Raw genomic sequence first — 14,156 nt, 5'->3', positions numbered from 1 at the left:
CTCAAGTCGTAACGCAATATTGTGGTTAAATTTACATCAAAGCGTGTGAGAGTACCTATCGGAAAAATTTTCCATTTTCCAGGAAATTTGTATTCTCGCAATATTAGAGCGTTTTGTGGCGATGCACCATGCTATTGAAACAAATATACTTTCCAACTAATGTGTTTTTATTGTGTGCCGTTTGGTTCTTCGAGCCGGATACTTCGTTTGGTGCTTCGAGTCTTTACAACGACTTGGTTTCGCGTTACCACTAGTGTTCCGGTCCCTGTCAAGTGCTACATATGGTCCTTCGAGCCGGATGCTACAAACTTGGAGTTGTTTTGATGATATACAGGGTGACCCTTTTAAAACTTTCAATGGGCGATATCGTTTTTTATATTAGAGGTATCACAAAATGGCCAAAACCGTTTCGGTAGAATCGAGGGGGAAGCAAAATGATCGTATAAAGAAGGAACCAACTTCAACCTCGTACCCCCCGCCACCCCCATGCCTAAATTTTGAATTGTGGCGTATCACTTGTGATACATCATTGGAAAGCTCTTAAAAAATGCTTTTCAGAAATACCAACACTGGTACATTTAAACTGCCCATTCACAATTTATGTAATAAAAATGAGTAATTTGAGTATTTGATGAATTTGTCAGTGTTTGAAATAAAAAAAAATTTCTTAGATCTAGTGATGCTTTGGAAAAACAATGACAGCAATTTTTAGTAAATAATAATTTTCTATTGCTTTATTTGTTGATCGGTTATTATTATTTTAGTCTCGTTTTTAGTATTTCTTGGCAAGAAAATTACAAATTTTGAATTTAACTAAAGATTTCATAATGGTGTACATGTTAGCCGAAAGAGTTGAAATTATTTTCATCTATGGTTCTGAAGCGCGATCTGCATTTAGAACAGCAGCTGTTTTTAATGCCCGACACCCAGAACGACGTGTCAGTCACACTTATGTTGCAATGTTAGTGACTAAATTTGAAGAAACTGGGTCAGTGGAAAATAAGAAAAGAGACGGACCAAGAATAATGGATGAAGCTACTCAGATTGAAGTTTTAGGTCATTTTGGTGCAAACCCAACATCATCTATTCGAAAAGCAGCGACTATGACCGGACTTTCGCGAGAAACTGTACGACGAACTCTTAAGGTGCACAAATTCTACCCTTATAAGATGCAGATTGTACAGGAACTAACCGAAGACAACTCCGATCGAAGAGTCCAATTTTGTGAAATAATGACCGAGAATATTCAAAATAATCCGGAACTGGTGAAAAACCTTTGTTTTAGTGATGAATGTACATTCTTTTTAAATGGAAATGTGAACAAACATAACTGCCGGTATTGGGACGATAAAAATCCTCATCTTTTTCGCGAGGGGCATACTCAACGGCCCCAAAAAATTAACGTCTGGGCAGGTATCTTAGGTGATAGCATTATTGGTCCTCTGTTTATCGAAGGAAATTTAACTGGAGATACTTACCTAAACATGCTACAAAATACCGTCGAGCCTCTCATCACTCATGAAATAGAGAATCAAATAAATCCAATTGACGGAAACATGAATTTGATTGAAGATTTCATACATTTTCAACAAGATGAGGCTCCTCCTCATTACTCTATGGCTGTTCGTGAATTTTTAGATGAGAAATTTCCGGGACAGTGGATAGGACGAAGAGGTCCTATAGAATGGCCAGCATGATCTCCAGATCTGACACCATTGGATTTCTTTCTTTGGGGTCATTTAAAATCGGTTGTGTACAAAACTGAACCAGCTTCCATAAATGATCTTCGCTACCGGATAGTCAGGGAGTGCCGTTCACTTTCCAGGGAAGTGTTTAAAAATGTTAGAAATGAATTTGAAAACCGTTTGTGGTATTGTTTAGAACAAAACGGTGAACATTTTGAACATTTTATTAAATAAAAGTTGTTTATTTGCGGAGTTCAAATTTTAGTGTAATAAATTGTGAATGGGCAGTTTAAATGTACCAGTGTATGGTATTTCTGAAAAGCATTTTTTAAGAGCTTTCCAATGATGTATCACAAGTGATACGTCACAATTCAAAATTTAGGCATGGGGGTGGCGGGGGGTACGAGGTTGAAGTTGGTTCCTTCTTTATACGACCATTTTGCTTCCCCCTCGATTCTACCGAAACGGTTTTGGCCATTTTGTGATACCTCTGATATAAAAAACGATATCGCCCATTGAAAGTTTTAAAAGTGTCACCCTGTATACAGAATTTTGCAGTTTTTGACTTGGAGCAATTAGTGACATTTTTTCATCTATGGTGTGTTGAGAATATAAAATTTGTTTCGGGTAGATTTAATGGAAGTAATTTTGGGGAATGTTAGGGAGTTTGTCACGTGTGTTTTTGCACTCAGTTTTGAATATCTTGTTTGTGGCCAGCCGAGTAGTTATTTGTGAAACCAAAATGTTCAAAAATGATGGTGAAATAAAGAAATTAAATTTTGTTTTTAAAAACGTCAGCGATAACGTCAAAATGGATGACAATATGCACCAGCACTTCAATCCGCAGACCGTCAACGGATAGATATGACTCTCCCTCTCTGTTAAAAAAGAAATAATTAACGCTGTCCCTTGTTAAACTTATAAGGTCATTGATATGGCAGATTCCTGCAATCTGTCAATTTACACATGGTTCAGATCCAGGGTGTGTTCGAATGAAACCACAGATACGGTCTGTAGCACAGATCAGATCGACTCAAGTTCTAATTGACCATTGCTTGACAAACAAAAACGCGTTATGTGGAATAATGACAACAGTAATTGAACAAGTCAATTGAAATGCAGTTGTTTGATTACTCCGCATACTATTATTAAATATTTACCACGAAATTGTCACTTACGAACTATGTCAATCATCTGGAACAACGACATTCTGAACGAATTGCACGCGAGACGAGAAATGTTCTACACGGTGACGCGATGGTAAAGTAGTTGAAAAATTCTCCTATTAGTTTCACAGATGGCAACACATGACTAACCAAAAGTGATTTTTTAAAATTCAATTTTTAATATTTGTTTTTGATCACCCTGTATTTACATTAAAAATATCAACAGTCTACTAAACAGAGACTAGTGCTATTCCCAATTAAATAATAACAGCTGTCATACAGGTAGAATTATGGTTTTGGGTTGCAAACTCGAATCTTTTAGATTCCCCAGCTCCTGGTTACAATTCTTCGTGTTTGTTGACATTCTCTACTTGAGCGCAGGCAGGTTTTAATTTCGTGATTAATATTGCTAGCAATTAGTATTCGTTTTTAAAGTTTCCCTTATGATCCGAACAAAACTTGATGTTATTCATTAGATACAATTTGTGCAATTAGACGCTCAGGTTTCGAAAGCTTTGTCATTGTCATAGTTCGGCTCGGTCCCTTAATTAAATGATTTGTATCTTTGCCATAAAATATCTGTAATTAACGTAAACGACAAAATTAGACCGAAATGCGCTCGGTTATTGTTACGTGTTAAAACTAACTTTTAATATAAATTACACATTTACACAACCACCAAACATTTTACTGCCGCTTCGCCTTCAACGTTGAATTACCGGGAGGAACTTATCTTTATATAACGCGATTACGTTTATTGTAGTCGTCGTAATCCCTTTAGTACGATTTAAGTTTGATTTGAGAACTACTTAAACCGTATCTTTTACATCTGCGTATCAAATAACCACAAGCCGACATCGAACCAATTTATCGAGTGACATGTTGTCCCCACGGACTCGATATAAAATATGACGCGACGACAATATTACACAAGGGACTTCATTAATGCCCTGTAAAGTGTCGGCCAAATAAAATTAATAGTGATCTTCCCTTAGCTTTTCAGCTAAACCGCGACAATACCTCCTATATAGATAATCGCTTCTATTGTGTAACTAGTTGTAGAATTATCGGGTGTTGGCCCCCCTCATACTATAGTTTCCCTTTTTTTAATTATTGGGATCTCTTCTCTATTTACCTACTCGAATCGCGGAATTGCAATCTAGGAGATTGCCGCAGATTAGCTCAACAATTGTAATAGTAGAAAAGCAGGACGTCAGACCAGAATTATAAAATATACCAATATATGTATTGCTATTGTATTACTGAATGAATGCTGTATGGCACCGCCAAGGTCGTAATCGTGTAAACCACTTTTTGTCAATTAATTATTGAGGGGAAGATAGTATAAACCAATTCCAACGCATTTGGAAAGATGATCAGTCTACCTACAGTTATTAAATACATAATATACCGCAATCCATTGGACCTGATGTCTGTTAGAAACTTCTGTCATGTTTCCAACTTACCTTATATCTAATAATTTAAGCATAAAAGGAGTCACTACAATTTTTAGCACCTTCAGAAAGCTGAGAACAAATCACTTTCATTTAAGGTTTGTTAACATTATTTTTTATCTTCGAAAATAGATAAATGAACGCCAGCGCATTTTCGAAAATATCATTTTGCGTTTTTTTGGACGTAAGTTTGCTATTTGTAGAGCTACAAGAAACTTTGAACTGGAGATTAATCAGCATAAAATTCAGCATAGGTAACTTTGCTCATACAAGCGACTGTATTTCTAACCATTGAAAGTGAAAAAAAAGCACTCTGTATATGACTCAAAAGTGTAAATCTTAATTATTCGTACCATTTTCAGTCGTGTTAGCTACACGAGATGTTAACATTGCAGTATGCTCCACAAGCAATCTTCGATGACAATCTCTATTTTGTTGCTCAACTTTGTATATAAGAAACCATAACATTAATTAATAAATAGGACTGCAGACACTAAAGATCAGATAGATTTTGAGAATTTTACACTGTTGCAAAGTAATGAAATGTTTGAAAGGTTGTGATTATGAAGTGATATTAAGGTAAAGACATTGTTTCGGAGTCCGGAGGTACAAAACCTTTTAGTTTGCATTTGAGTTTTTCGATTTTTTTGTAGAAATAGGAGAAATGGGAATTTTTTTGGTTGTAACATACCATAGCTCTAATGTATGTTCTAAACAAATATTGATCTTTATTGATGTAAAGGAACTGACTGGTTGATTGTAGTAAGGTATTTTTACCCAAAATCGTTCTGAAACCTTCATTTTGATGCCTACTTTCTGTCAATAAATTTTACCCAAAATCGTCCTGAAATTTTCATTTTCATGCTTACTTTCTGTCAGGAAACTTGAGTTTCCATGACAGAGGCAGAGCACACTACGTTTCCTGCCGCTTGTCACCTTACCGGCCGCAGCTATCACTTTCCGGCCGCACCGTCACTTTACCGGCCGCATTTTTGACATTGCTAAATAACTATTAATTTCCATGACAGAGGCAGAGCAGACTACGTTCTTTGCCACTTGTCACTTTACTGGCCGCACCTGTCACTTTACCGACCGCACCGTCACTTTAACGGTCGCATCTGTGACATTGCTAAACGTCTATGACTCCTGTCATCACTGACAAATTGACATTAATGAAAAGTTCTATAAGAAAATTGACAATTTATAATAAAATACGATTTCGGGTAAAATTTAATACAAAACTCGTCAGTAAAATGACATTATACTTGACTCGGAAATTAAAGTACTCGGCCCCGAAGGGACCTCGCATATCAATATTTCCTCGCCAGTAATGTGGCATTTTCCGGACTTTTATGTAAATAACTATTACGTACTTTGTTTTGAATGTCCCTTTTGTTGTCTTAACAACTTCAGGATGGTACGGTAACGCGATAGCGCAAGTTTATCTCAGGTCAGTGATTTTAGTTACATTCACAACGGCATAGCAGCAGGATTGCACTTTCGACAAAAGGAAAGCTTAATTATCAACATTTTTAACCAGAACGCATTAGGACAGCCTTTTTCTGACGATGAGAATATTTCCAGTTGGCATATTGAAATACATGGCAGGTTTATTTAGTACTGATGATGAATAAAGGTGTGGTTAATTAAAAATTGTTAGGGGGAGAAGATTTGGAAAGGGATTCACGTTTTGAGATTAAAAGCGACCAGTAGGTCCCTATAATAATAAATATCAGCGTTTTGGTCGTTGGGATGACCACGCTTTAATTTCCACATTATATTAGAAGCGGCCGTTTTAACGTTCCTTTCCGAAAAAGTTAAACCGTTTTGATTGGGAATCGTACTTTCCGATAGTTACGGAAGTTCAGGGTTTGTTAATCATGTTAGTGTCCTTGTGTAGTGGAAGCGGAAGTATTGTACCCTTTCAGTCATCGCGATAAATATTCCACCTTTGTCTTAAAAGAGCGTAACAAAGTTTGGTGAAATTCGTGTCCTAATTAAGAAATTATGGTAACGGTGACTTAGAATTAAAAACAAAAGAGGAAATCCGGGTTTCGAATAGCGCAATTGAATTGCAAAATGTAATGCGAATTTCCTATCTTGTAAATGAGCATTATTAGTAGGTACGCGCTGTAAGAACAATTATTTAGATTCGAACTAAGAATAATTGTCCATTGTCTCGCCGCGTTCATTTACGTAAATACTTCAAGACATAATATCAACGCATCATGTTCGATTTGTGAAGGAACATTTTTTGCATTAATTAAAACTAAGTGTACGACAAAGAAACGAAACCCATCAGTATTCAATACATTTTCCGCTAGTTACAAAATTGCACAAGGTGACGAATGTTCCTGATCACCAATAACATTAAAACAACCCCCAACGATTTGATATTTTTAAAATTCAAGTCAACAATTTCAAAGCGATTTTATGGCAGCTGGCGTTCTCAATCTTCGATCCAGTCGACACCGGAGAGACATAAGCAGTTTTTCATTCTACCGAAAAAACCTGGTTCGTGAAGGATCCGACGACAAACGTCAATTTCAATAAACAAAAAAGGTATCGTGACATTTGATTTATATAGCCATTGTAAACTAAAAAATTACACAAGGTGACGAAAGGTCCTGATCAGTAATAACATTAAAACAACCCCCAACCATTCGTTATTTTTAAAATTTTCCCCGGAGTCTACAATTTCAAAGCGATTTTAAGGCAGCTGGCGTTCTCAATCTTCGATCAACTCGACACCGGAGAGGTGCAAGCAGTTTTTCATTCTACCGAAAAACCTAGTTCGTTAAGGATCCGACAGCAAACGTGAATTTCAAAAAACAAAATGGTATTGTGACTTTTGTTTCATAGCGCCATTGTAAATTAAAATTGTTTTTGTTTGGATTCGTTTAGTAAAGTAAATTACCAAAACGTTCACGTAAAAAAGGTCTTGTGGTGTTTAGATAAGACATGTTAATTAAAGGTATCTTAAATTGTAAGAAAATATGGGTAACGCCGAAATTTTATTTGTAAACACCCTCTTTTATATGTTGTAAAATTCCTGTCGTCGTTCCCATTCTTTGAAATTAAATTAATTTCCCCACTTGTTCCTTGTCCCTATAAGAGCATGATTTTGTAATTCACCAAGACACTTCTTCCCCGAATTCACTTACCAGCCAGAAACTAATATCTAGATCTCACTTCTGACCAGAATTCATATTAATCCATAATCGATCCTTCATTTATCATTCCGTTTCCATTTCAGATTAGAACCCGGAACTTTCCGTTTATTTCATTATAAATTAGCGCCCGACCTGATAATTCTATATTTAGTTTTGATTAGTTTACCCATCTGACTTGCCTTTTTTGTTGGTATCGTCCATCCTGCGGGCTTTACGTTACCCGATCTTTTGCGTTTGTACTTTGGTACGATAGGCGCCACAAGGAACCACGAAGGGTAGTACAAGATTTCTTTTTAAATAAAGTCCCTTTGGTTCAGTCCTGAAAATAAATGAACGGAAAGCATCCTTGTGTTGATAAACTCCCGGAGTTTACCTGCTCCCCGTAGTAATTAATCAAAGCCACACGCGCACGTTTAACGCCTCCCACTATTATAGTTACGCTCCAGGCCCCACGGCCCACGTTTTACGCATCTTTCCTTAAGCCTCCACCTTAGTCATTACGTTTCACGCTTTACGTCTAACACCATACTCCTCTTGGCTCACGACCTACCACTCGCATCCCACGATGGACGTCTCCCACCATGTACTTATGCCTTTACGCCTCACGTTCCACCACTCGCGCCAAACGTTACACTCCTCACGGCATCAGTAGCTTTTAATAAATGATGGCCTGTATATGAATAAAAGCCTTGTCTTGAATTAGATTTGCTGATGGTGAAGTTTTTCGTGTAAACTTTGTGCTGTAACCCTAACCAAATGTAATGTACTTTGTTGTAATTGTATAGTTGCTCGCTATATTGTAAATTATCTTGCCTTCAGCTGCGTGTAACTGAGAGGCAGCTAACTCTTGAATTGCTTGTTTCATTTCAAATGTTGTTCCTTTCTACTATAATTTCTTTCCGAGCAACCATAAGTGAAGCTTTGGATTTTACCTAGGGGTTGTGTTCTGACTAATTAACTTTTTTTGCATTTGGGCACCAGAAACCATTAACATTAACTCAGCAATAAGTTAACATCTGAAATTGGTCCCAAACTAGTAGCCTGCTCCAAATGCGAAGATCTGAAAAGATGAAACAAGATTATAAATCAAAATACTGAACGTTTATATTTTTGAAAGGGAAAACACAAAAACAACCATGAAATCTGACCTCCATTATATCCAGCAATGTTCTCAAAATTTTCCACCTGTATCCCAAGGGACAAAGGAAAATAAATAAAAGAAAGAGTAATTATACGCAATCAAAATTAGCAAATATAAGAAATTTCTGTTACAGGAACAATTCTTATTCCAACCCCAAACTTATACAGTGAGTAAGTTGAGTTGGAAGTTGTTTCTGCAAGCAAAGGTTCCATGCACGCAAATAGTAATAATAATAGCTCTTCCTCTAGACTGGATTCCACAATGTGAATTTGATCTATATTTACATACCTACCTGGATTTACCCTGTTTATTAATGAAATTTTATTGGAGGTTGTAGTATATTTACCTACATATTATAACATCATAGGATTGTGCACTCGTACAAATACCGAAATGGAAAACGGAGAGAGTAAAAGAAGCAACTAAATTTGACAAAATTAACAATTCCGCAAAATGCTAAGAGACGGCACGTTTAAAATGTGATTTCCATGAGTGCAAACCATACACTTTAGTTTCCCCCTAAGGTCCCGCCGCCGTTGATTTTCTCAACAGTCTATTCATCTAAAATAAGTTTTTGGCCCAAGTTCATATTTGATGCGTTGAATATTCAAGATATGGTAATCGGAAGCCATTTAGCACATGCTGCTAGAAAATGCAAAGTGTAATATGAACTAAATAATACAGGAAGTCGTTCGTATAACGATACAGCATTACAGTATCAAACACGAGAACAGCAGCAATGGCACCTGCGAGAATATCCTTCTCAATTATTCAGCAATAAAGCGCTGCCGCTGCCCCAACTTCATTTAATATGTATGAGCCCACATGCCTCAATATTCAGCCAGTTTAAAACTTCAGTAAAAACTGTTTATAAGTTGATAGGATTCTTTTCAATTTTTAAATACCACTTAATTCGTTCTTCTTTGCAATTAGGCGATTTGGTAACTAAACGGATTAAAGATTTAATTCAGTGTCTTAATTGCCATTATTCTGTATATTGTGTGAGTATCTTTGCCTGTCGTCTTTTGTTCAATTACCAGTAAATTTGTAAACTTAAAAACGGCGTGTGGGAGATCATATACAGGTGTATAGTGATATTTATTAAGAAGTAGACATAGGGATTTACTTGTGTTTTTCCCCATGTCTACTTTTACAAGACAAAATCCTTCTGCAGGGCGCTTAATTTTATGCATCTAAAATAACTTATTAAAACAAATAAACATCTGGCTGTCATATTTATAGTTTGAATACTGTTGTTTTGGTTTAACGGAAAATAAGTCTTTTACGCTCCTTAAACTGTTTCCGGGACTATACGAATTTGAATTATCAACTTCTCCTTCAGTCGAAAACATCGCACACGAATGAAAATATAAATACGGAACCCAAAGAAACAGTATTCAACTTAATTAATGTGACAGCCAGATCTTTATTTGTTTTAAGAAGTTATTTTGGTTGCATAAAATTAGGCGCCCTTCAGAAGCGATGTGGTCATTAATTAAAAGTAGACATAGGTAAAAACAATACACATAAATCCCTATGTAAAGTAAAGTTTTATTACTATTTGTGGCATACCTCATACAGACTGCACATTACATCCTTGAATGTTAATTAATTAATGTTATTGTTGGTTGCAAAATTGCATTGATCACATTTAAAATTCTTGAAGTAACGTGATAAAATGTGACGTTTTAAACTATCCTTGGCCTTTAAGGTGTAATTTGCAAATGCCATTTTTGCAAGTGTATTTACTTTTACAGCCGTAAAAATTACAATCTTGTTTACTTACTTACATAAAATGGCGGTCTTAACCCACCAATAGTAATTACAATGTGCGGCCACCAGAGGTTTCACTGTTAATCTCAATCGCGAATTAGTTATTGCGATGTTAATTAGTTTACCTAATTGCATATACAGGGTGTCCCAGGCAAAAGTAAAAGTTGAACTATTTCCAATTATACATGCTGTATCGGGATTAGAAATATCTATAGAGGTTTTCAAAATAGTAAGCAAACGGTGAGGTTGAAATATCTAATAATATACAGCGTGTTCCATTAAAAAATGCAATGTTGGGGTGCCACGCCTGTATAATTTAAATTAATACTGCCTAGTAGACATTAAAATTGCAATAAATAAATAAAAGTGAAAAATTATTTTTAGCGCATTTTTTAAGAATTTTGCGTAAGAGTTTGCGTTTTGTCCGTCCGTCTGTCCGACCGTCTGCCCGTCCGTCCGTCCGTCCGGACCCACTTCTGCCGTTTTCTACCAACTAATGCCATTCTTTCTGTCCTCTTATCAAAGTAGCGAGAGGAGGGGGAGCGGGGAGGGAACTAGTTTTGTCCTTTATAGTACTCTAATGAAAGGTCTTAACGAAGGGAATTAATTTCTACCAACCATAGCCCTCCTCCTCGACCTCTTATCGTGATCGGGTATATTCCCTTATACCTCAAGAACGGATTGTCGGAGGAGGGTACTTACAAAGGGCGATTGAGACGTCTGCAAGAAATATATCCATTGGTGATGTCAAAACAGGAGGTTTCTTGCTGGGGCTATTCGTCTATTTAAATCCCGTCATTAACTAATCTTCGATTAATCTTGCAAAAGATTTTGCAATTGTCGGTGTTCCTTTTCTTCTCCGATTCTACAAAGTGGTAGATTGCACCGTCACAGTTTCCTAACAATAATTGCAGATGGTTCTGCTTCGAATGTGGTTTGAGGAAGTAGTGTCATTTTTCTATGTCCATGAACCTAGCAGAACAAGGTCAGCAGAACACAATCAAATATGTTGCATAATTAGGTACTAATTAGGTGCTAATTAAGTGCCCTATTCCCGAATTAAATGCTCCTTTTTTTAATTATTACATGTTTTGCCAGATTCATATGAACTCATCAGAGCACAACCTCAAAAAACCAAGAAAATGAAAAGTGAACTAAGTATAATTAGGTGCTAATTAAGTGCCTTATTCCCGAATTAAATGCTCCTTTTTTTAATTATTACTTGTTCTGCCAGGTTCATAATTTAAAAAAAAGGAGCATTTAATTTGGGAATAAGACTTTTCATTTTCTTGGGTTTTTAACCTGGTTTTTAAGGTAGTGCTCTGCTGAGTTTATATGAACCAGGCAGAACATGTCATAATTTTAAAAAAAGAAGCATTTAATTCGGGAATAGGACACTTAATTAACACCTAATTAGCACCTAATTATAGCTAGTTCACTTTTCATTTTCTTGGGTTTTTAAGGTGCTGAGTTCATATGAACCTGGCAGAACATGTAATCATTTTTTTAAAAAAGGAGCATTTCATTCGGGAATAGGGCACTTAATTAGCACCTAATTATGTAATATGTTTGATTGTGTTCTGCTGACCTTGCTCTGCTAGGTTAATGGACATCATTTTTCTAACGAGTTTGTATTAAATTTTACCTGAAATCATATTTCAATACAAAATTTAAATTTACATATAGAACTTTTGATTAATGGGTATCTGTCAGTGATGACAGGAGTCATTATAGAGATTACCAATGTGACAAGTGCGGCCGGTAAAGTGACAGGTGCGGCCGATAAAATGACAGGCGGCAGGAAAAATCATGGGAAAATAGTCTGGTTGGCCAATATGGCGGTTTTAGGACTACCCTGGCGTATTCTCCGTCTAAAATGCCCGATTTTTGCTGTCCACGGATCTGGACCGACGTTTTTGTGGTCAAGCAATGCGATGGAAGGGTCAAAAATGAGGTCGGAAATTAAAAACCGCAATTTCACATATTTGAAACAAAATGGTGCAAAAAATTCCGAGACCTTTTTTTAACCGTGAAATAACGACATACTTTCTACTAACAATGCGTACTAAGATAGCGTTTATCGGTTGCAATACCATTACCTAACGCTTTGCCCTTATTCATATGTACGCAGTTTTCCCATGCAGCTTCTTATGTTTGCAATCTGCGATATGTTTGTCTTGGCTAGAAGCATCTGTGGTTAACATTTCAAACAAGTTAGAAAGTACTCGATGAGTCGAGATACTTAAACGCGTTTTTGTGCAACAGATCGAGGTTTTATTAGAGCTGAAGTAGGTATAATCTGCAAAGAACTGTGACACAAAGCTAACGCTTCAAACCCGAGCATTCTACGATGGTTCCTTCGAGAGATATAGGTACTTAAAAAACCGTTGCAGCCGACCGACCGAACAGTCAAAGTGAATACCTGTATACGCTGCTTTTTTTCAAAAATGCGCCAAAAGTATCTCCATAAATAAGAAAGTTGATGCGCTAAAAATACAGAGGTGAACATTGGAGACCACCCGAAGAAGCTGGTACACTTCAAAGTTGAGGTAAGAAACTGGCAGTCCAAACCACACATATGGAGTTTACGTATAAGAACGTTGCATTACTATACTTATTGCAGGAATTCGTTCCGCACCAGCCAAAATATCTAGAAGCACGGATAATAAATTTATCATTAAGAAATTAAAAGCTTCTATTTAGTGACAGTACAAGGAAAATGAAAACTCCTTGAAACCTTAATTCGTAATCCTTAAAAACGAATGCACGAAGCAAGTAGTTATCCATAAAAATATTGATTAGCTTACACTGCCGCTTTATCATTTCATGGATCATCAAATATGCGACCATTTGCGCAACGATACCATTACAATTTACGCAATAATCCCAACAACACGAATCGTAACGAATTCTTAAATTGGAACTTATATATAACAGTTCTATGTAGCTCGATAATAAGACCGTCCCCTATTCTTTGTTCGGTGTAACAATGAGCAAAATAAATGACATACGCATGGTGGTTCTAATACCGTCTATTAATAAATTACGTACACGGCACCCCAGGGGCAAAGCCGGCACTAAACGATTGTGTTTCGTTATTAGCGCTGTAATGACACCTATTTATATTATAATTGCAGAATTTTATATGACATTACGGTTTATGGGTTAGAAAATTAGATGGAATTTCCTTTTGACCACCAAAATTTAAATTTTTAATTTATCGCTATATAATATGATGGATGACTTTTGGATGAGGGATGTTAGCTTTAGCTTATTATTCTACACATACTCCCAAAATGAAATTTACATTATCGTCGTTTATAATATTATCGTGCATAAACTGTTATCCCTTTGTCAGGGTAAAGCTAATGGATGCGGAATTTATTATATCTACCCTTAGGTTATAAACGTTATCAGAAAAAAAACAGGTACTACTCGCACAGGACCTACAATGTACGTAATCGAAACGATTCTAATTTTAATTTGCCCATATATCAAAGGCAAGGTAGGTGTACCAAGATTCACGTTGTAATAATATCTTGGCGAAGAAGGAACTTTTTCAACATTTAGATTTAGCGGAACAAATTGTATAAGTACGGCAGGTATCATAGAAGACAGAAGGGGACGTTTGCACTTGCGCCATGTTGACTAAAATTTCTCACTATATTTTTAATATTCAAATAAATTTGGAATTTCATAGTATTATTTAGAAATCTGAGGTTTATAACAATAAGGGATTTCTACTAGATTGTGAAATAGGGATT

This window comes from Photinus pyralis, unplaced genomic scaffold (genome assembly GCF_008802855.1).
Source record: "Photinus pyralis isolate 1611_PpyrPB1 unplaced genomic scaffold, Ppyr1.3 Ppyr1.4_LG5, whole genome shotgun sequence".
NCBI classification, from domain to species: Eukaryota; Metazoa; Arthropoda; class Insecta; order Coleoptera; family Lampyridae; genus Photinus; species Photinus pyralis.
The sequence above is the reverse complement of the archived record's forward strand: the minus strand, read 5'-3'. Positions refer to the sequence as shown.